The sequence below is a fragment of the Botryllus schlosseri genome, chromosome 10, assembly GCF_051294905.1.
Source record: "Botryllus schlosseri isolate E-star chromosome 10, Bs_hap1, whole genome shotgun sequence".
In the NCBI taxonomy this organism is placed as follows: Eukaryota; Metazoa; Chordata; class Ascidiacea; order Stolidobranchia; family Styelidae; genus Botryllus; species Botryllus schlosseri.
In genome coordinates this window covers 7,643,830-7,668,479 of record NC_137245.1, presented here as the reverse complement: position 1 = coordinate 7,668,479, position 24,650 = coordinate 7,643,830, and the positions used below count along the sequence as shown (strand labels likewise).

Below are 24,650 nucleotides of genomic sequence, written 5' to 3'. Positions count from 1 at the left end.
TTCCGAAGCGAGTCTTCATCTGCTTGTTGCGCGTATACGTCGTGTCATCCTGTTCACGTTGGGAGCTTTCGGGTGATCGTTGCTCATGATCTGGAGATGGTATCGAACGATCACGCAAGGGCGGTCTACCTCTTGTAGGTGGTTGCGCCGCCACGAATGGATGTTCTTTGTCAATGTAGGCTGGCTTGAGTCTGTCCGCCGAAACAAGTTCTTCGCGCAAGCCAATCCTCAGTCTGAAGACCTTCTCTCCTGGGGAGATTACCTCGTATGGTCCGTCATACGGTCTTGTCAGCGGGTGCCCATGTGCGCCTCTTCGCACGAAAACGAATTTACTGTTTGATAAGTCCGAAGTCACATGAGCTGATGTGTTTCCATGAGACGAGGTAGGGGTTGGGCGCAAACTTCCGGCAGTTTCTCGGAGGCGGTTAAGCAGTGGATTGTAGTTTGTAACGGTCTCAGGCGTGGCCATGAAATCTGCTGGCACTGCTATTGTCTCACCGTACACAAGCTCCGCCGAAGTCGACCCTAGGTCCGCTTTTGGCGTGGTTCGAAGTCCAAGTAAAACCCACGGTAGCTCGTCTACCCAGCCTGGATGCGTGCATCGAGCACGCAAGGCAGCCTTCATAGAACGGTGGAAGCGTTCCACCAGTCCGTTGGCTTGGGGATGGTACGAAGTGGTCCTGTGAAGTTTGGTGCCAAGAAGTTCACAAACTGCGTCCCATAGTCTGGAAGTGAACTGAGGCCCTCGGTCAGATGACATATCTGCCGGAACTCCAAATCTCGCCACCCAATTATACAGCAGTGCGCGGGCACATCCGGCGGCGGAAATGTCGGAAATCGGTATGGCTTCGGGCCACCTGGTGAACCTATCGACAATTGTAAGGAGATACGTGTATCCCCGCGAGTGAGGCAAGGGGCCTACGAGGTCGATGTTCAGATGACTGAAACGCCTTTCCGGAACACGAAACGTTTCAAGAGCAGTTTTCGTGTGTTGGGTGACCTTCGACTGTTGGCAGGCGATGCAAGACCTGCTCCACTGGTTCACGTCTTTTGCAAGACCCTTCCACACATACTTGGCGCTTACCAAATTCTTGGTGGTCCTAATGCCCGGATGGGACAAGGTGTGTACAGCGTCGAAAACCCGTCGTCGCCAAGATGGTGGAACCACCGGCCTCGGTGTCCCAGTGCTGACGTCACAAAGCAAGGTGGACCGCCCACCGTCAAATGGAATCCTCTGTAACTCAAGGCTGGTATCGCGTAGATCAAGGTCCGTTTGTTCTCGTGCCATCGCTTGGAAATCAAGGCCGTCGTCGATAGCGTTGACGGTGGCACGCGACAATGTGTCCGCTACCGAGTTGCTTTTCCCAGAAACGTGCCGTATATCAGTCGTGTACTCACTGATTGCGGCCAATTGTCTGGATTGCCTGGCCGACCACGGTACAGATTTCTTCGACATAGCAAAAGTCAACGGTTTATGGTCGGTGTAGACGGTGAAGTGACGTCCTTCCAGAAAGTAGCGGAATTTTCTGATGCTCAGATGAATCGCCAGCAGTTCCCTATCAAAAGCACTGTACTTTCTTTCAGCATTATTCAGTTGACGGCTGAAGAAGGCTAACGGCTTCCAAACATTCCCCAACTTCTGTTGGAGGACGCCTCCAACAGCCACATCCGACGCGTCTACTGTTAAGGCGGTTGGCGCGTCTGTTTTAGGATGCACCAAGAGCGTGGCCTTGGCTAAAGCAGCCTTAGTAGCGTTGAAAGCCGTGGTCATGTCTGTTGACCACTGGACAGTTTGAGTCTTGGATTTACGACCTGCGGTTGCTCTGTATAGAGGCTGCATAATTTCCGCAGCACTCGGTAGAAATCTGTGGTAAAAGTTCACCATTCCATTGAATTCCATAAGTTGCTTGACCGTCCGAGGCGCAGGAAAATTGCGGATTACCTCCACCTTCTCAGGAAGAGGCTTGATGCCGCTGGCTGAAACTCGATGGCCGAGGAAATCGAGCGTGGACCGGCCAAATTGACATTTGGTGGGGTTTATCACAAGCCCGTGTTCACGAAAACGGGAGAATAATGTCCGTAAGTCTGCTAAGTGCTGTTCTTGGTCTTGGCTCGCAATTAAGACGTCGTCAAGATAAACAAACACGTTTTGAAGCCCTTGACAGACAGAATCCATCAAGCGTTGGAATGTTTGTGCCGCGTTTTTCAAACCGAACGGCATTCGTAGAAATTCAAAGAGTCCGAAAGGCGTGGTGATTGCAGTCTTCGCCACGTCCTGTGGCCTGACGGGGATTTGAAAATATCCCTTCACAAGGTCGACTTTTGAAAACACCGATTTTCCATCCAAGTTGTGTGAGAAATCTTGAATGTTAGGGACCGGGTAACGATCCGGTGTCGTGGCATCGTTCAAGCGCCTGTAATCGCCGCAGGGGCGGCTTTCGCCATTGGCTTTTGGAACTACATGCAGAGGAGACGCCCACTGGCTGCTGGACCTGCGTATAATCCCCAGTCTTTCCATGTTGTCAAACTCATCTTTCGCGGCTTTGAGACGGTCAGGGCGCAATCTGCGTGGGCGCGAAAAGACGGGTTGGCCGGTCGTTACGATGTGGTGTTCCACACCGTGTTTCGGCTGTTGTAGTTCAAAAGACGGTTTGGTAATCTCGCTGAATTCATCGAGAAGCTTCGAGTATACCGTATGTGGATGCTTTTCGACTACATGGAGTTGCATGTGACGAGACCATGACAGGTGGCCTACGACAGCTGTACGGCATGTAGAAGCTTCAAGGAGCCGTCGCCCACCTATGTCAACTAGGAGGCTATGCCGCAAAAGGAAATCTGCTCCGAGAATGGGACGAGAAACGTCCGCGAGGACAAACCGGCACTCGTACGTTTTGGTACCGATGTGCAGTATTTCCGTTCTGTATCCATAAGTCTTGATCTCTGAGCCATTTGCTGCTACCAGGAGGGGACCGGTATTGCGAGAGAGGCGATCAGAGCGTAGAGCGGGAAGGATGCTAACCTGGGCTCCTGTGTCTACCAGGAACCCGCAGCCGGATTTGGCATCGTTGATGATCAAGAGGCAGCTACGAATTCCACCAACCGCGTCAGCCTCTAACCGCGATCGGCGTCGTCGTTTCCCTGTCGGGTCTTTCTGCGACGGGCGTAGCGCACCGTGTGCGGTGCCGAAGATTCACTTTTCTGCTTAGACACCAACTGGGCAAATGTGCACCCTTGTTTGCAGTTCGTAGCCTTCATACCGAAAGTTTTGTGGTAGTGACAAATGAAAACTCCGGTTGCGCTGTCTACTTCTGCCTGTGGGGCGGTATCCTGCGCGTCATGGCGTAGGGCGCTCACGTTGACTGTCTGAGTTGCGAAAAACACTCTATCCGCAACTTCGGCCAGTTTTTCAACATCTGTTTCTGCGGATGTGGCCAGCGCTGTTCGCACTGCAGCAGGTAGCTGGGCCAACCAGAACGCTCGCAGTAATGTCTCTTGACTGCCACCTAGCGCACGCATGTGTCTCAACAAACCAGACGGCTTTCTGTCTCCTAAGCCGGCTATGTTAAGAAGTTCAGAGTCCTTAACTTCTTGTGGCTTGCCATATACTTTGATTAGCGCGCTTTTGATAGCAGGGTACTTTTCTGTTGCTGGCGGTTCAGTAAGCAGAGAGGAAATTTCGCTAGCAGTGGCGTTATCCAACACCGAAACCACATGGTTAAATTTCGTATCATCTCGAGTGATGCTTGCAGCCTCGAACTGAGCTTCAGCTCTAGCGAACCACAAAGTAGGGTTGTCAGTCCAGAGTGACGGAAGTTTAACGCTTACCGCATTAGCTGACGAAGGGATGACGAGTTTCTTCAGTGCGTCGGTCAATCCTTGCATAGCGGCGGTATCCATGTTGGAAAGCGTCCGTATAATCCTGGCTGTGCACAATACTTGCGGTCTTCTGGAGTCTTCCAGGTAGTTCGGGGTCACCAATGTAGGAACTCGTTTCCTACTGAGTAGTTAACTAACTAGGTAACTCTCATTTCGATACTGAGAACGCCAGACAAGTACAGTTACACTCAATCTGTAATCACAACAACAATAATATGAACATGCTCTCTGACTGGCACCTTTTGAGCGTGCAAGTCAGAGCGGTACGAATGTATCAGAATGTTAATATTCGAACGGTAACGCGTGAGGAATAAGCGTAATACATTTGTGAGTCACGATCGCTTGGATATAGTTTGTAGGTGTATTATGTGCAGCTACAAACTTGTTGCTGTATATCACCATGCCCACGATTATCATTTGCACGAGACAGATGACAATTGCACGATAATTGAGCTAAATTTGAACCAAAAATTCGTGGGGGTCCGCGAGCTCCGTGACGGTCCGATAGGGGTCCGCGAAGACAAAAAGGTTGAGAACCACTGGTATAATTGCATATTTTGGAAATCTGAAAAGAGGACACTTTTTCAGAATTTTGAGACTTGCAAAACCGGAGGTAAATTCTGATAACATGGTAAATTTTACAATTTTACCCACTTCGTGGTCGGTTGACTAAATATAAAAATGGTCAACTTTCCGGCTCAGCTTACGAAATACCCGCCGGAGCGTTACTTCAGTGCCTATTTACCGTCTCTCAGTCTAATTTGGCCCTATATTTAACTAAAAATCTCAAAAAGGACAAAATCTCAAAAAAGAAGACACTAGGTCGTCCTCTGAGGACACTTTGAAAAAGTCAAAAAAGGGAACAAATCCTCTTAAAAGGGGACGTATGGTAATCCTACTATATCTATATATATAGGCCCATATCGAAGTTTTCAGTCAGCACAAGGACCGTCTTTTTCGGCCATGGTTTTCCCGCTGTCGATCGTTCTGGCGGCCCCGTGGATATACTCAGATATCGCAGATATCGCAGGTATCGCAGATATCGCAGATATCACTACTGTGGATATACTCAGATATCGCAGATATCGCAGATATCATGGTGGATATACTCAGATATCGCAGATATCACCAAAAACCGCAGACATCGAGGTCATATAAAGGTCACGCTTCGTTTAGAGCGCAGATATCACGTCTTAAGCATGTCTAGGTCGATTCAGTGCGCAGATATCAGGTCCGGACCATGCCTGGGGGAATTTTGTGCGCAGATATCAGCTCCGGAGCATGTCCGAATACAAATAGTGCGCAGATATCAGGTATGGACCATACCTGGATTCTTTTGGTGCGCAGATATCAGGTCTGGACCATACCTGGATTCTTTTGGTGCGCAGATATCAGCTCCGGAGCATGTCCGAATACAAATAGTGCGCAGATATCAGCTCCGGAGCATGTCCGAATACAAATATTGCGCAGATATCAGGTCTGGGCCATACCTGGATTCTTTTGGTGCGCAGATATCAGGTCCGGACCATGCCTGGGGGAATTTTGTGCGCAGATATCAGCTCTGGAGCATGTCCGGAAACAAATAGTGCGCAGATATCAGGTCTGGACCATACCTGGATTCTTTTGGTGCGCAGATATCAGCTCCGGAGCATGTCCGAATACAAATAGTGCGCAGATATCAGGTCTGGACCATACCTGGATTCTTTGGTGCGCAGATATCAGCTCCGGAGCATGTCCGAATACAAATAGTGCGCAGATATAAGGTCTGGACCATACCTGGATTCTTTTGGTGCGCAGATATCAGGTCCGGACCATGCTTGGGGAATTTTGTGCGCAGATATCAGCTCTGGAGCATGTCCGGAAACAAATAGTGCGCAGATATCAGGTATGGACCATACCTGGATTCTTTTGGTGCGCAGATATCAGGTCTGGACCATACCTGGATTCTTTTGGTGCGCAGATATCAGCTCCGGAGCATGTCCGAATACAAATAGTGCGCAGATATCAGGTATGGACCATACCTGGATTCTTTTGGTGCGCAGATATCAGGTCTGGACCATACCTGGATTCTTTTGGTGCGCAGATATCAGCTCCGGAGCATGTCCGAATACAAATAGTGCGCAGATATCAGCTCCGGAGCATGTCCGAATACAAATATTGCGCAGATATCAGGTCTGGGCCATACCTGGATTCTTTTGGTGCGCAGATATCAGGTCCGGACCATGCCTGGGGGAATTTTGTGCGCAGATATCAGCTCTGGAGCATGTCCGGAAACAAATAGTGCGCAGATATCAGGTCTGGACCATACCTGGATTCTTTTGGTGCGCAGATATCAGCTCCGGAGCATGTCCGAATACAAATAGTGCGCAGATATCAGGTCTGGACCATACCTGGATTCTTTGGTGCGCAGATATCAGCTCCGGAGCATGTCCGAATACAAATAGTGCGCAGATATAAGGTCTGGACCATACCTGGATTCTTTTGGTGCGCAGATATCAGCTCCGGAGCATGTCCGAATACAAATAGTGCGCAGATATCAGCTCCGGAGCATGTCCGAATACAAATATTGCGCAGATATCAGGTCTGGGCCATACCTGGATTCTTTTGGTGCGCAGATATCAGGTCCGGACCATGCCTGGGGGAATTTTGTGCGCAGATATCAGCTCTGGAGCATGTCCGGAAACAAATAGTGCGCAGATATCAGGTCTGGACCATACCTGGATTCTTTTGGTGCGCAGATATCAGCTCCGGAGCATGTCCGAATACAAATAGTGCGCAGATATAAGGTCTGGACCATACCTGGATTCTTTTGGTGCGCAGATATCAGGTCCGGACCATGCTTGGGGAATTTTGTGCGCAGATATCAGCTCTGGAGCATGTCCGGATACAAATAGTGCGCAGATATCAGGTCTAGACCATACCTGGCGCTGTTTCCTGCATAGATATCAGGTCCGCAGCATATCTGACGCCAAGCGATATGCAGATATCAGACCCGGAGTATGTCTGGATACAATATTGCGCAGATGTCAGGTTTGGACCATGCCTGAGCGTATTTCTTTGGTCGATATCAACTCCACATCATGTCTGGATGGAAATGGTCAGGCCTGGTCACTGGTCAGAGCTGACCAGTAACAAACCACTTACAGTTATTTTGGAGTCTTCAGGCAGATTTTGCCTGCTTGCATCACTTAGGCTACTCTAGTGCAGGGGTGTCAAACTCAAATTGTTTCGCGGGCCGCATTCAAACCTTTAGAACATAGGGGATTAGTGGTTCTATTCAAGCGACACGTTTATTTGCAAACAATGGAATTTGCAAAAATACAAATATTGACTGGTTAAATATAGTTACAAACCACTAAAACAGGGGCTCTTACGACGATATCAGCATATTTCTATGATCCCCTTGTTTCAGTCGTAATCTGGCGTTAACTCTGCGTATGCGTTGGGAGGAATACAAGAGATTTAACTGTAGATGTGGCCGTTGGAATTCGGTTCATTTAAATCGCGATTCGTTTTCCTCTGGTGGTCGGGAACCTTTTCAGTCAGAAGTGATACAGTAGTGCGAACGCAGATATTTGAATTACATTTTTGTAACTACTATATTCTCCATATATTCATGCATGCAACGATTTCACATTGGCGTTTTCGCTTCTTCTAGGTCAATTCTGGGTAAATTTTTCCATAAAACTCTGAACTCAGTGTTCTCCATTTTGGCTTCCCGGAATTGCGTGTCAATGTCATCGAATTTTTGCTAATACTGCTAGAGTGAAACCACAAAATAATAGTTAAAATGTGGCCTATGCACATATTTTACCTTTGCTGCATTGAGGGATTATTTAATAGAAGTTTCACGATTAAAAATCTCAACACTTGTTAGAAATATGCATGATAATACAAGCATTTTTCCATCAAATCGAAATTTTTTCGCGGGTCGGATAAAATCGTCCGGTCGTATGTTTCACACCCCTGCTCTAGTGGTTATATATCTTTGTACTGCATCCAATTCTACTTGAAAAAAATTTAAGGAAATAAGTAGAGAGTAGCATTGGCACATGTTTCTATCACGTTTATAAGAATAATTGTCATGATAAATGTTCAAATAGCCTCACACTCCTTGCGAAAAGAGTGTGTATTCACACCCGAAGGGCGGAGAAGAGTGGTACAAGAAAACATAACCTAACTAAGAATTATATAGCGGTCATAAATCCTACGTGCCTATACGTGCATACCATTCTACGTTACTATGAGCATGCAGAATTTGGATTAAAATGTTGTAGGCTAGGCTACTGTATTTATACCGCGGTTTAAATCTGAGGTACTTTCAGGTTTTGTGTGTCATGAGTACAGTGTCGTTCAAAAATAACTTTTTTTCCGGATTCCAGCCATTCACTGATTAAATTGTCAGGTTACCCTAAAAACCGTTGCACGCCAAATTTGGTTCAATTCTAACAAGTATATAAGCCACCGCAGAGCCAATTTAAATTTTTAATTTATTAGAAAAAATGTTTTAAAAATTTCAAATTTCCTGTCAACCCCCCGAAATTGTTGAATTTTCTTCAAAGACGATGCAAAACAAATTTGAATCAATTCCAACTAGTAGAAGCGGAGTTATTTGAGTTTTTCGTTGATAATTCTCGGATTAACTACCAATATACACCATTCCCGAAGAATCCGACACGGCTCGGATTTCGTGCTAATGCGTGAGCCGAACAAAGCGCAGATGGTCGGAGTTTCTCATTTAGCTGTTTAAACAGTATTTACCATGTTTGTCGACTAGCCCTACCTGCGTATTCGATTAAGTTGACCGTCGCAACGCTCTATTTGTATCCGGACATGCTCCGAAGCTAACATCTGCGCATGAAAAAGACGCCAAACCTGATATCTGCGCACTGGTTAGGGCACTATATGTTCAATGCTCATATAGGTGCTGATATCTGCTCACCATTTGTATCCGGACATGCTCTGGAGCTGATATCTGCACACCAAAAGAACTCAGGCATGGTCCAGACCTGATATCTGCACCCTATTTGTATTCGGACATGCTCCGGAGCTGATATTTGCGCACCAAAAGAGCCCAGGTATGGTCCAGACCTGATATCTGCGCGCTATTTGTATTCGGACATGCTCCGGAGCTGATATCTGCGCACCAAAAGAATCCAGGTATGGTCCAGACCTGATATCTGCGCACTATTTGTATCCGGACATGCTTCAGAGCTGATATCTGCGCACAAAATTCCCCCAGGCATGGTCCGGACCTGATATCTGCGCACCAAAAGAATCCAGGTATGGTCCAGATCTGATATCTGCGCAATATTTGTATTCGGACATGCTCCGGAGCTGATATCTGCGCACTATTTGTATTCGGACATGCTCCGGAGCTGATATCTGCGCACCAAAAGAATCCAGGTATGGTCCAGACCTGATATCTGCGCACCAAAAGAATCCAGGTATGGTCCATACCTGATATCTGCGCACTATTTGTATTCGGACATGCTCCGGAGCTGATATCTCCGCACAAAATTCCCTCAGGCATGGTCCGGACCTGATATCTGCGCACTGAATCGACCCAGACATGCTTAAGACGTGATATCTGCGCTCTAAACGTAGCGTGACCTTTATATGACCTCGATGTCTGCGGTTTTTGGTGATATCTGCGATATCTGAGTATATCCACCATGATATCTGCGATATCTGCGATATCTGAGTATATCCACAGTAGTGATATCTGCGATATCTGCGATACCTGCGATATCTGCGATATCTGAGTATATCCACGGGGCCGTTCTGGCAGACTTCTCCGAGCTGCATAGCATGGAGTGCAGTGCAGTGACCAGTGCAGTGATAACGCTGTGATCACTCGCCCATGATATTTCACTATGTCTCGAATAAGAAACTACTTCTCGTTGTGATTACTAGAGAGTCGAGACTTCTATAGGCCCCGTGGATATACTCAGCTATCGCAGCTATCGCAGCTCCCGCAGCTATCACTTGTGGATATACTCAGCTATCACAGCTATCGCAGCTATCACCAAAAATCGCAGACATACAGGTCATTTAAAGGTCACGTATCGTCTAGGGCGCAGCTATCAGCGCTGGAGCTTGTCTGGGTTGACATAGTGCGCAGCTATCAGATCCGGAGCGCGTCCTGATTGAAATAGTGCGCAGCTATCAGCTCCAGAGCATGTCCGGGTTGAAATATTGCGCAGGTATCACTGCTGTGGATATACTCAGCTATCGCAGCTATCACCAAAAATCGAAGACATACAGGTCATTTAAAGGTCACGTATCGTCTAGGGCGCAGCTATCAGCGCTGGAGCTTGTCTGGGTTGAAATAGTGCGCAGCTATCAGATCCGGAGCACGTCTGAGTTGAAATAGTGCGCAGCTATCAGATTCAGAGCACGTCCTGGTTGAAATAGTGCGCAGCTATCATATCCGGAGCACGTCCGGGTTGAAATAGTGCGCAGCTATCACATCCGGAGCAAGTCTGAGTGGAAATAGTGCGCAGCTATCAGCTCCGGAGCACGTCCGGGTTGAAATAGTGCGCAGCTATCAGATCCGGAGCACGTCCTGGTTGAAATAGTGCGCAGCTATCAGCTCCAGAGCACTTCCGGGTTGAAATAGTGCGCAGCTATCAGATTCGGAGCATTTCCGGGTTGAAATAGTGCGCAGCTATCAGCTCCGGAGCAAGTCTGAGTGGAAATAATGCGCAGCTATCAGATTCGGAGCACGTCCTGGTTGAAATAGTGCGCAGCTATCAGCTCCGGAGCAAGTCTGAGTGGAAATAGTGCGCAGATATCTGATCCGGAGCAACTCCGGGTTGAAATAGTGCGCACCTATCAGATCCGGAGCAAGTCTGAGTTGAAACAGTGTGCATCCACCGAGTCAAGGTCGAGTCCAAGTCATCGGGCAGAGGTTCGAATTCGAGTCATGGTATTATGACTCGAGTCCAAGTTCAAGTGATTGTGTTGACTGCTCATTTTCCATTTAAAGTCTTGTTAAACCCACTTTCTATAACTCTGTTTGGTGATATCGAATGGTTCGCATTTATAATATACTAATTTTCCTCACTTATAATAGTTTCTGGTCGCATTTTCAAGTATCAGTATCAATAGCTAGGTGGCTAATTTACTATTCTTCAAAATTGCAATGAAATGTCGGTCTTGGCCGAGTCCAAGTCGAGTCATTACACATATAGACTCGAGTCGAGTCGAGTCATTTCCGTATTTTGAGAAAATGACTTGAGTCAAGTCGAGTCATAGGTGTAGGTCAGGGGCGGGCAACATATGGCCCGCGGGCCGGATCCGGCCCGCGGAGAGTTTTCCGTCTTACATGATAATGTGGCCTGCGGACCCAGTCTGCCGATATTTCCAACTACTTGCTTACTACGTCAAATTTTAGTGACTGTATGTTATGATATACGTGTGCGCGCATGCGCAACGTGCGAGAGTGGTGCTTACGTCGAAGCGAGAAGACTTGCATCATCGTCATTTACAATGTACTCAACTCTAATGTCGTTTGTGGTAATCATAGTGTGTGTCGACTATACAATGGTCATTTACACCAGGCAGATATTTCTTATTTTTCATTCCGTAACCGCCGAATTGTAGCACGACACAGGACACACTTCTAGGCTTTTGCAAGACGTAGGGTTACGATGTTTTGGAAATCTGAAAAGATGACACTTTTTCAAAATTTCAGACTTGCAAAACCAGAGGAAAATATCGAAGAATAGTCAATTTTTCCCACTTCGTGGCCGGTTTGGCTAAATCAAAGAAAGGTCCACTTTCTCTCTCAGCGCCTAAAATACAGTTTTTCCTTTTACATTATTAATTGGTTGACTAAAAGAAGGTCAACTTTCCGGCTCATATCCCGAAATAGCCGCTGGAGCGTTACTTCAGTGCTAATTTACTGTCTCTCAGTCGATTTCGCCATATATTTAACAAAAATTCTCAAAAAGGAGGAAAATCTCAAAAAAGAGGACATTTGGTGGTCCTCCGACGACACTTCCAAAAAAGTCAAAATAGAGGACAAATCTCTTAGAAGAGGACGTATGGTAACTAGGGTTATGACTAAAAAAAAATTTTTGCCTGTAGCAGGAATTGATGAACATTTTGGTATAAATTAATAAAATTATAATCATTTTGTTCAAATCGAAAAAAATGTCCCGCACAAACTAACATCAATTTTTGACACTACTCCAAATATGGAAAAAATTTAAAATTCAAAGATATTCTTTGCTACAAATTTAATCTTCAAATATAAGTCATTTTGCACTTCTTTTAAAGTTCATCCATAAATTTGACTTCCCTTTCTGTTATTATGTTAGTGCCAGGGACATCTCCGACGGACATAATCCGACTTCCAATGGGGTTTTGGGGCACTTTATCGCTGCATGACATTCGACCGCACAGATAGCAGCAAATAATCTTTGGCATATTCTAGAGCCCGACCGATATTGGATTTTTGGGTCGATACCGATAAAACCAATATCTCACACCTCAGCCGATAACCCCAATGCATTCAGCCGTTATTCAAAAGAAGTTGGATGTATACATAAGCACATTTTCAAATCTCCAGAGGGCATTTATTTGAACACCTTATTACAGCCATTGTTATACTTTAACATGAAATGAACTAGAAAGGCTGCATCTGGACACCTGTGAAGTGTTAACTATATATGAAATATATCAATATTCTCAGTCTAGCGATCTCTGATTTTATAGTTTTCTGGCTTCATTCCGCCATGTTGTGACGTCACACGGAAATTGCCGTTAATTTTTCAGCACCAATGGCCGATATCGATAATTCTTTCAAAGTGTGATCGTCTCGATATTATCGACGAACCGATAATCGGTAGGGCTCTATATTCCATCTTTAGACATCTGGTTAGAACACCAGTCTTCCTGACACGCATTTGCGATAAATAAGCATCTCCAGAGTTATTCTCTATCTCGGGAAGTGGAAGTACGCAATAATGGCCCTTGAGCACCCTTTCGCATTGCGTATAGATGGAAGTTTATCCCATTTGATCAGTGGTAATCCATACCATTTTCTTTGAAAGAACGACATGTTCTGCACATGCCATAGATAAACTTAAAATCATCCTTACATATCGGTTTTCTAATATTTTCATCTGAAATTCGTGCTTGGTGGATTGCACCTAGTTTTGGTAGTGTTTTACCACATCATCTCCAAATTTGTAGCTGAGAGTTGGATTTCCTGAAGACGTTGGATCGAAGAACTCTAATATATGCTTTAAGAATCGATAATATGATGTTGGCAAGGGATATGATTTTTTTTCTAGTCATAACCCTAATGGTAACCTCAGTAAGACACCGCTCATACCAGAGGTCGCCAACTCAAAACGGGTTGCGGGCCGCTTTTCAAATTTCGTAGAGGACGCGGACCGCATGAATTCAATATCGAGATTAATCAGGCCACACAGTTGAACAACGACGATATCCCGTCACTTACTCAACCCTAATGAATTGATATCTTTGTAAATTAACTGTGCCGGGGTTATCGAACGCCTTGAAATCTAATTAGGGATTGCACCGTGTGTTGATTGATCAGATAGAACCAGACATCGCGGCGCCTGTGTGACAATGCTATTCTCAAATCCACATTGTATTCGTCATTATCGGCGAGAAATGGCTTTGAAGTGAAGCTGCTGTCGTTAAAATACATTCATTAAATACGGTTTATTCCTTGTATATGTAGATAAATGGTCGAATAATGTATCGATTCAGCAATCCGGCCCGCCAAGTACCTAATTTTCCTATATCCGGCCCACCGACTGGAAAAGTTGCCCGCCTGTACACTTTTTTTTTTTTGATTTGGGGTATTCATGGTGTTTTTCGACTACTATGGTCATTTACACCAGGCCTGTACACTGAATATCACGAAGATAGACCTTGCATGCCATGTAATGGATGAATTTGAATCCGGAAGTGCTCCGGAGCTGATAGCTGCGCATAATTCGAGTCCACATGTGCTCCGGAGCTGCTAGCTGCGCACTATTTGAACCCAGACGTGCTCCGGATCTGATAGCTGCACACTATTTCAACCAGGAAGTGCTCCGGATCTGATTGCTGCGCACTATTTCAACCCGGAAATGCTCCGAATCTGATAGCTGCGTACTATTTCAACCAGGACGTGCTCTGGATCTGATAGCTGCGCACCATTTCAACTCAGACGTGCTCCAGATCTGATAGCTGCGGACTATTTCAACGGAGACAAGCTCCAGCGCTGATAGCTGCGCCCTAAACGATACGTGACCTTTAAATGACCTGTATTTCTGCGATTTTTGGTGATAGCTGCGATAGCTGAGTATATCCACAGTAGTGATACCTGCGCAATATTTCAACCCGGACGTGCTCTGGAGCTGATAGCTGCGCACTATTTCAACTCAGACGTGCTTCGGATCTGATAGCTGCGCACTATTTCAACCAGGAAGTGCTCCGGATCTGATAGCTGCGCAATATTTCAACCAGGACGTGCTCCGAATCTGATAGCTGTGCACTATTTCCACTCAGACTTGCTCCGGATCTGATAGCTGCGCACTGTTTCAACCCGGACGTGCTCCGGAGCTGATAGCTGCGCACTATTTCCACTCAGACTTGCTCCGGATGTGATAGCTGCGCACTATTTCAACCCGGACGTGGTCCGGATCTGATAGCTGCGCACTATTTCAACTCAGACGTGCTTCGGATCTGATAGCTGCGCACTATTTCAACCCAGACAAGCTCCAGCGCTGATAGCTGCGCCCTAGACGATACGTGACCTTTAAATGACCTGTATGTCTGCGATTTTTGGTGATAGCTCCGATAGCTGTGATAGCTGAGTATATTCACAAGTGATAGCTGCGATAGCTGCGGGAGCCGCGATAGCTGAGTATATCCACGGGGCCCTTCTATATAAGTGTAGATAACAAATGTTAGAGATTACCTTTATTATGATTGAGACTCTATACGCTACTACTGCATCAACGTCGAATAAACCATTGTATTGAGCATATATCTGGTACGAAGAACTTCACCCAAGGCAACAGCTTCTCGAGATAAGTATTGTATAGCCGAGCACCAAGACGATTGGTTAGCTGTACTTTTATACAGATCATCAGAGACAATAAGCTCTAATTGCTGCATGGGCCCTGAGAAAGTCGTTCGGGTATACAACTTCAATACTGAGACTGACGTTTTTGCTATCGACGACAAGGACATTCTTCACGGACGAACACGGTACACGTTTTTAATTGTCAATTTCTGTTGAAAACGATCATGATAGCTGACCCTATTAAATTGTGTATGTGTTAGTGATTTTTGAAGTGTTATTGTTGTTTTGTCGTAACATATTCGATATTTGTCATAGACAAGTGTTTACTAAAGTGTCTAAATGGCGAGTAAAACTATGCAACCAGCTGAGATGGTACTAGACTCTGAAATCGGTCACGCTAAAGATGTTAAGCACGAAGTTGCTTTACTCGGTATTGCCGATGAAAGAATTGGGCACGCTTTTACTATCAGCTTTGCTATAAACGAGCCTACGTATTTAGGCGAAGCAAAAATTAATCAAATTGCTAAAATTGGTCAAAATAACGCGGCCAATTTCTCCGGACAGCCGGGGCTATCAGCGCACATTGCGAAAAATTCGACTATCGTCGACCCGCAAGAATCAAATCGCCTTCCCGTTCAAAATTGTGTCGCGCCGTCAGTAAATGATAGCTCAGCTTTTCTGAAACAATATATGACTGACGCACAAAGGCAAATGACTTTGGTTGTTGACAAAATGAAGCGCATTACATACTACATATTATATACTATCATACGGGAACTGTTGACCTTTGCCCAGCGTGCCGACGCTGGTTTTCCTGAGAGGAATAAATATGCGAGCGCAATACATTTGAATACCGCTCGCCGTACGACTAATCTATGATTTCCAACCAAAATATTACGCTAAGATATGGTCGAATGTGAATCAGGTCTTAGGTATCTTTTGCTTGAATTCGTTAATATGGGATTTATCTTGTGCACAGATCAAATTAACTTATCCCACAATCGTTGAATTCGTTAAGCACTATATCTTATGGGATTACCATACGCTAAGAATGGAATTATGTCCCACATTTACTGAGAAAATATCACCGATTTATGCAATTACACGGCAACTCTCATTGTATATTGAATTGAGATGCGAGAAATCGGGGGCTGGCATTCGTTCGACCCGGGTGCGTGTAGAGGCGGGATGAAGAAGTTCAGAGCATAACGCTTCCTGGTCCGAACAAACCTGCAGATTGAACGGACCGGGGCTAAGGCGGGCCTCTTTGCGATCATTACTGTGTCTATACGATAGAACCTTTGACCAGTACCGCAGTCTCGTGTCAGATTTATATGCATTGAATGTAATGTCGAGCGGCATCCTTTATGCCTACAACGCATTATTATCAACCTTCATAGCTTAATGGCCTCCGCTAAGTTAAGGTGTTATCGGTGACTTTAAATATTATTAACATTACGGCCGTGATGTTCTTATCTCAGCTCTAGACCTATTATAAAATTCGCTATTTAATATGTCATATCTTGTTCAGTCGAATAATAACTGAACAGCGTACATTGGTTTGGATTCATAGATAACGGACCGTGAATATTACGAAATACTCTAGTTCGGAAATTTATTTTTGATGCGTTAACGGAAACCTTATCACAAAACGCTATGTGGTTTTCAGCTTTCGATTATATCGCCACGTGCATGTTCCGCTGATTCTAAACACAACGGTTTCTTAAATTTCGTAACGCTTTAGCAAGGAAGTGTAATTTTGCAATACAAATTTCTTGTTCAGCATATAATCGCCTGAAATCATCATTCGGTTCCACCATTATTATCTAACCGAAATTATGCTAATTTGCCCGAATATTGTACTTTTACCGATCGTCCATAATGACGCATCTTTCATTCAAAGAACCCATTCGTAACTCCACATTGAGTAATGGTAGTCTGACGGCATTTCAAAAAGGGATTTCATAGGCCTTTCAGCTTTCATATATTTACAGACACATAACAGCCCTCTCACTCGTCTGTATATGATAACATCATGCCATGATCAATGTGAGTTTGACAGATATTGTAATTACTCACTTACATTTCTAATAAATCCTTCATTTGTTTTCGATTACGCGCCAGACCTTGTGCACAGAGCATCTATTCCGCCACTCCTAAACGCTATCTGGTTTGCTTGTTGGCCTGACGTAATAGGGCATGACTCCCTGTTTGAATTTTTTTCAACAATTTGCTCCACATGTTACACATTAATGTATAAGCGTGCAAGATTGAAATATGACACGCCTTCGGGACTATTTGTAATTACCGAGGCCGTGCTTTGTAGCCAGAGGTGGTCACTTGGTCAGTAACGAGTACTTCTACTTTTTTCGATTTACTCGAATCGTTTTCCTCTACTTCTGATACTTACTCACGTACATCTGATTTTCGCTACTTCTATTTCATAATACTTTGTGATCTACTTACTTACTTTTCGCTATTTTCAGTTTGTCAAGTAGAAGTAGTTTAATCCTTCAATCAGGAAGATAGCCTGAGAAATTCCGGGGATGTTTTCACGAAGTATCAACACTTAATTTTCATACAAGTTGAGTAAAGCACCGCGTTGTCGCACTTCGCCTTGCTCGTCATAAAGTTTGAAACGGATGTTTCGCAATCTAGCATTTACTTATCATATTGTAATCTAGCAGTCCATGACGTGTTCTAATCTGGAAAAGTGGACTTTGATTTTTTTTAGTTTTAGAGATGTTTTAGCATACCAACCTTCGAAACTTTCCGGACTAAAAACGCTTTTAGAAGTAGCATTTAATATTTCATTTTCAATCCCCAGTATCATATACTTTGAGTTCTAATTAACATCAGTTCTTTTGTCTGGATAACATACATGTTGAAGTAGTAAAGCAAGTGTAGTAATGCCTTTAATTTCCGGAAATAAAGCTACACAATATGGCATTTTTACGGTCCACTATATTTTTTTATTGACGTTTACGGATCGCACAAAGTGTTTGAAGCGTATCCAATACAGCTTCTCCGTAATGCTCTTCGACTAAACTGCAGGCCTTATAATATGTGGGATAATGTCATACTATGATGTTTTCTAAAACGTGCTGTTCGAGTAAACATAGGATTAGTATCGCATTTCCATATCAATACATGATTTCAATCCCATGATGCTGACGAATGCCTATGCTGTCAAAAATTGGATACCTCCTGGTATGCATCAATATGAATCAAGCTCGGTACCTTCCACATAGCTCGATTTACACCTTTTGAGAATCCATGTGAGCGAATTACGATCGTTTTCACAACTACTTATTTACTTGAGTAGATTTAAAGTCAGTCAATTCTACTTCTACTTCAAGTAGTTTTAAGTTGCTTATGGAAGAAGTACTTCTACTCGTACTTGGGTTGATTTTTTTCGTCGCTACTTCTACTTCTACTGAGTAACTTTCTTGACTACTTTTACTACCTCTGTTTGTAGCATGATTTAGCTTTGCTATCTGTTTTTTAATAATAATTTCATTATTCAGCTATATTTCATTCATAACTTACTAACGCTACCCTACTTTTATATTTCACGGCATCGCGTGCGTACATTTAGCATTACTATGAGCGTTATCCCGTACTTCAACCACATGTTGCAATTGCTGAGATAATTACTCCGCATAAAGACGACTATCAGAAAAACGTGTATTTCCACATTGTTAAGCCCTTGAAACGCCCATTAAATTTCAGTTTCGATATAAATTTCAATAAACAACCATTGAGCAGGCTTATAATGTATCTTTCAAGTTTGTAACATTTTTACGTACTTTAACAGTCTTATAATGACTCGATTAACAATTAATATCAATTCTGTACAACGCCATAACGCGCTGTTTTATCATTTCTAGCCAGTTGATTGACTTATTGTGATGAGTTGTTTGGAATTCACGTTACAAAACTCAGCAGTACCTATCAATCGCACATCCGCTGTCAAGATTACGCAAATCATTACCCCGGCTGCACCGAGAATTTATTACTTGGATCGCAATTTAACTGACATGTTTTGACTTACATCAGGAGTTCGCTAGTTACCAGACTTCCTGTCCATATTGCATTTTCTTTCGCCACGTGCAAAATATTTTTCGCGCGTCTGCTCCCTACATTTTTTTCCGCAGTCGCCAGTGATTGACCCCTTGCTTGCAACGCTGTATGGGAACAGCGTGCCTTATTGTTTTTAAAATTGTTTCTGATATTGCTAACACCGTACTACTTAGGTACGCCTTCTCAGACTGGTTGCTTAGGGTTAGACTTTGTATTTTATTTCATGCTTGGATTCATTATTTTGTGCTAGTTATAATCGTGCTAGTATATTCCCTTTCTGCGTCATGCTGTCGTGAGTTTTTACAGAATTGACGAAAATATACGTGTCCGTCGTCCACACTTCCGCGTTCCGGCGTACGCTTTTACTCATGTGTGCAAATTCATCGAAACAATTTCGATCAACTCAAAAACAACGATCTGGCAATAATATACTTCGGGACGATTCTGACACCAAGTGCCGTCTCACATCAACAGTCGCACAGCAACAGTTCGCCGCTATTCCACCGGTGTAACTGTACCAATATACCGCGAACGATCGATTTAACCGACCGACGATATCCCAATTTTGCGATCATTGGAAGACTCGACAGCGTCAACACGCGTACGTAGCCACGTCGAATCTGCAACCCCGCACAGCGTCTAAGTGAGCTCTATATACGCTGAAGTCTGTGTCAATCAGACAAAGGATGAATCGCAGACGAAAATTACGCAGTTCTTACAACCCGAGACGATGCCAGACCCCACAGGAACCTGCACGTGCACGACAGTGCAGGCACCCATGAGTTGTAACAAGTTGTACGCCGGAAACATCGAGATATGTTGATATCTCTATGGTACATTATCGATCGAGATTTTGTACGAATTTCACTGTCCAGGAACACACTGGTGCATATGGGCCACGGCCCGATACTGAAGTTTACGCGGACTTGAGTATGTTGGTTACTCTAAGTCACAATATCGACCGAGATATTGCAATGTTTGAACTGGCCACTATTGTATATACACCGGCCACACACTGAAGTTAATTTTGCCTTCACGTGAACAGCGGCGGTACCACTCATGATGATTTGGGCTGTCACGTGGATGAATTTGTATTTGTTTATGCTTACTTTTTGCTTAGGATTAAATTGTTTTGTGTTATTCCATTTCGGGTAACTTGTATATTAGAAATGCAGTATAAAACCTTACTCTTGCAACTTCTCATACTTAAGCTGAAACTGTATAGGCCTAATTCATTGTAGTTGTTGACAACATTTCATGTAATTACTAAATGGTCGTTGAAATTAAGTCCTTACTCGTAGTTGTGACTAACCGATCTCTTTTTTTTTTAATGGGGACGGGGTGACCTTTCTGTACCAAAACTTGTATTCGACATAGTAAATCGATTTTGTCATTCATGGTCGTATAATCTAATTGGCTTTTTTCCTAATTATTCCTAATTAATTCTCTTTTCAAGTAGAGATAATGCAGTGATAACGCTGTGATCACTCGCCCATGATATTTCACTATGTCTCGAATAAGAAACTACTTCTCGTTGTGATTACTAGAGAGTCGAGACTTCTATATAAGTGTAGGTAACACGTGTTAGAGATTACCTTCATTATGATTGAGACTCTATACGCTACTACTGCATCAACGTCGAATAAACCATTGTATTGAGCATATATCTGGTACGAAGAACTTCACCCAAGGCAACAGCTTCTCGAGATAAGTATTGCATAGCCGAGCACCAAGACGATTGGTTAGCTGTATTTTTATACAGATCATCAGAGACAATAAGCTCTAATTGCTGCACCAGTAAGAAAATACTATTTTTTTGAGTACTAAAATTATACGCTTCTCGGCACTGGAAGTTAATATTTATCTATACGAGAATAATCGTTTCGACAGTAATTTTCACTGTTGAAGCCTTGAAACCATGATTGGCCCTTTGGCCGTATAGTAGCATACGAAACATATTACAAAGCTACGAACATTACTGGAACATACAAAACATTGTCATCAAGTGCAATCAAATCGGTTTGATCGAAAATATATCAAAGTATCTCTAATGTGATGGATAAGAGTCATTATATTTTTTGTGGTGGCATAAGGTGCATATATTTAAAATTTCACATATTACGTTCTGTCATGTTGTCATAATGAATGATACTCGATTACTCGACTCAACTCGAAGCATATTAGTGATTCAGAATAGAATCACTCAGGTAGGCCCACTTGATTTTGCCCAGCCCTATAGTCTTGATGCGACTTAACTTGACGCGGTATAATGAGAGAGAGAGAGAATCTTTATTCGTATACATTACATATCAACATTACACTACAAAAATGTAACAGTGAAATGCGACATGCAAGGTAGACGGGAGGCTCGATATGACAAAGTCTTCAGAGCCGAGCCACCCAGGACAGGAGCAATTTTCACAGTTGATAACTAATAAACAAAAACAAACAAAAAACAAAAATTAACTAACGAACGAAAAGAAAAATAAGACACAGTATCATGGACCAATTCGAAATACAATGCAAATACAATTTAGCCGTAGTTAGAGATAAGGGAATGAGAACATATAGTGTTTTAAATGCACAAGAGTCTAAATTGCGGAGATTAGGTGGCAGCTTGTTCCAAACATTGACACTAATAAAACTGATCGAATTTTGTACTAGACTGGTAGAGTGGTGTTGCACAGACAGAGACAAGTTAGAAGAAAATCTGGTATGATGTTGGTGGGTATCTGCATGAAGGTATCTTGAACAGATTATCAAAATATAGTGGCAGTTCACCCTGATGATAGCTATGCATAAATTTCATAACCTCAAAGTCATAAATGTCTTCCACTTTCAATATTCCAACGCTTCGATACATGCTATTACAATTGCAATTGCAATTACAATTTTCATATCTAGATTTCCGACAGAGAATTCGTATGGCTCGGTTTTGCAAGACTTGCAATTTCTGCAGTTTTTTTTGCAGCAGGTCCCCAAACTAGGATCCTATAAATGAGATAGCAGTGAATTAAGGCATAGTAGACTGATCTGAGAGTTTGATGAGGAATTAAATTTTTAAGGCGATAGAGAGCCCCGACACCACGCGAGATTTTAGTTTTTATATTGTTGATATGATCATACCATCCGAGTTTATCATCAATGATAATGCCAAGATATTTACAGATTTATGTGTACCAAGACGTGCGTTATTTACTATAATTTATATAAACCACTATATATAATGCCACGATATATAATGGCCGACGCCGAAATGCCCATTCATATAAATCACGCTTTTTTTCTTCGGGGAAGGGTACCGAACCAAGAAATTCGGCAATATGAAATCGCGCCCAACGCGAAATGATTTGAAAAAGTTGCAAAATTTTTCAAAAAATACTTTATTATAATTTATGTTGGTTTACGAAATAGTTTCCCCCCTTCGAGCTCCCCTAATTTGGGGGTTTGGGTGGGCAGTTACGGTGCTGGGTATACCCTACTATAAATCTACTCATGTAGTTACGAAAACGTCAACTTGAGCAGATGGTTGCGTAGCTATTTTTGAGTATATTTCTTTTTTACTTCGACCACCTTTGTATAGCCACGACTAATCCCTTAGGCTCGCCTTAGGGCCGGGCAAATCGTGTAGGCCTCAGTGTTGGGATGACTCGAGTCATGACTTGACTCGAGTCAGACTTGAGTCACCTTTTTCGCATGACTTGACTTGACTCGAGTCACTTTGCTAAAATGACTTGACTTGACTTGACTCGGCGTATCAGAAATGTGGATTGACTCGTGACTCGGAGCAAAATTCACGAGTCAATTTCAAGTCATCAATTAATCGGTGTCGATAAAAATCACTGTATCTTGCGTATGTTCGGATTGTTCGCGAAACGCTGGTGTAACCCGTGAGTGCGACCAATCATTCAATGATCGTGCGTTTTATTGACCCTCCAATGTTCTCTCACAAATAAATTGACCACAAACGAAGTGATTGAAGCTTACAGCTTACGTTGTCGTAAACTAGTAGTAAAGTAATATAATAGAAAATTATCTATTTCTGTTCTCTGTTCTTACTTTATAACCAAACCTCTTGTTTTATTGATTTTGAATTCGAATAGTTTATACACTCCTCAACCCTTGTCACAGGCTCGAATTGTATCATATCGATATGTAAATGGGTAAAGGGTAATGTATTGCATCATATCAATTCGTTTCTCTATTCTCTACTTTGGTTGGTAACTATAAACTGAGACTATACGTATATGTGAGCGATACAGCGCTTTCTTGGGTGTATATTTAACTCTATATTCGTTCCTCGGTTCAAAATCAGTGACCACTCAATTTCTATTTCTGCCAGCTAGCAACATGTAATGACTTAATCATGCCTCATACTACGAAAAGGTTAGGCTACTTGACTTGAATTTTGACTTGACTCGTGACTTGACTTGACTTGACTCGAGTCACCTTCAAAAATTGAGTGACTTGACTTGAGTCACCTTCGAAAACCGATTGACTTGACTTGAGTCAAAATGTGCAATGACTCGTGACTCGAAGGTAGTGACTTGATCCCAATACTCTAGGCCAGAGGTCTCAAACACGCGGCCCGCGGGCCGCATGCGGCCCGCCAGAGCATTTTGTGCGGCCCGCGACGACATTTTGGAATTTCATATTCAACTGCCATATATCTATTTGAGATCACGCTAAAACTACTGTAAAAATCCCGGAAATCTAAACAAACTTCACTATCACATCACTTTTAAAAGCTACCATGCGGTAGAAGATCAGCTATTACGTCACATTTCAAGTTCATTACGATAAAACGTGACCCGTTGATGATTCATGACTGAAAATTGTGATTTGGTTTGGTGCGACCTTATCGTAAAATTTCTCGATTTCGGATTATCTCTCTGATTAAATAAAAATGACTCGAGTTGAGTCGGGTCAAACGGTAAAATCAGAGGACTTGCGACTCGGAACGGTGACTTGGTAAACCTACGAACGCAACAATCTATGAATCTGTCATGGGAATAGCAATATGTCAAAAAGTCGTAGCTTGCGTTGCGTAGTGTTTATAGCTATCAAATCAGGTCAGTATGGCGACCATTGGTATTCTCCAACCCGGCCGTGACGTATAGTTACATGCTGGGTGCTGTTTGGTCTCATTATCCATGTTATTGTCGGTGGCGAGTAAGGTAATATCAAGCTCTACAGCTGTAATACCATGGAATTCTTCGCCGATTGGGCATTTCTGTTCCAAGAGTTCTTAACCAGGGTGCGTAGACCCCATCGGGGTACGAACCACCACATCAGGGTGTACGAGCTGCATTGTGGAATAAGGCCTATATGCTGTGGAATATTTTCTTGGACAATTTATTCAACTGGAAAATAGTCTTCCTGCTACGCGCGATTTTATGTGAATGGGCTTTCTGATCTTAATATAGGTACCATCAGAAATTGAGCTGAAAATGGACAGGGCTACGACAAATCTTATTGGAAGCACAAGGTATAGCCTACCATCGATAAAAAGGTTAAGAACCAATGCTATTACAATGACTCAATAATGATTATATTTAAGTTGTTATTGATATGTTCCAATAATAATAGAAGGCATAATCTAACGCTGATTTAATTTGACTTTGGCAATGACAGT

At 43.3% G+C, this 24,650-nt stretch overlaps 1 protein-coding gene and 1 long non-coding RNA gene across 2 annotated transcripts in view; one reads left to right on the top strand and one right to left on the bottom strand.

The window, feature by feature from the left end:
• LOC145449020 (peptidyl-prolyl cis-trans isomerase FKBP1A-like) overlaps window positions 1-24,650 on the bottom strand; it is a 408,653-nt gene that overhangs the window by 9,701 nt on the left and 374,302 nt on the right. The window lies entirely within an intron of this gene.
• On the top strand, window positions 14,818-20,679 carry LOC145449030 (uncharacterized). Its single transcript, XR_013918113.1, has 2 exons — window positions 14,818-15,117; window positions 19,322-20,679. It is a non-coding gene; the product is annotated as an uncharacterized LOC145449030 (long non-coding RNA).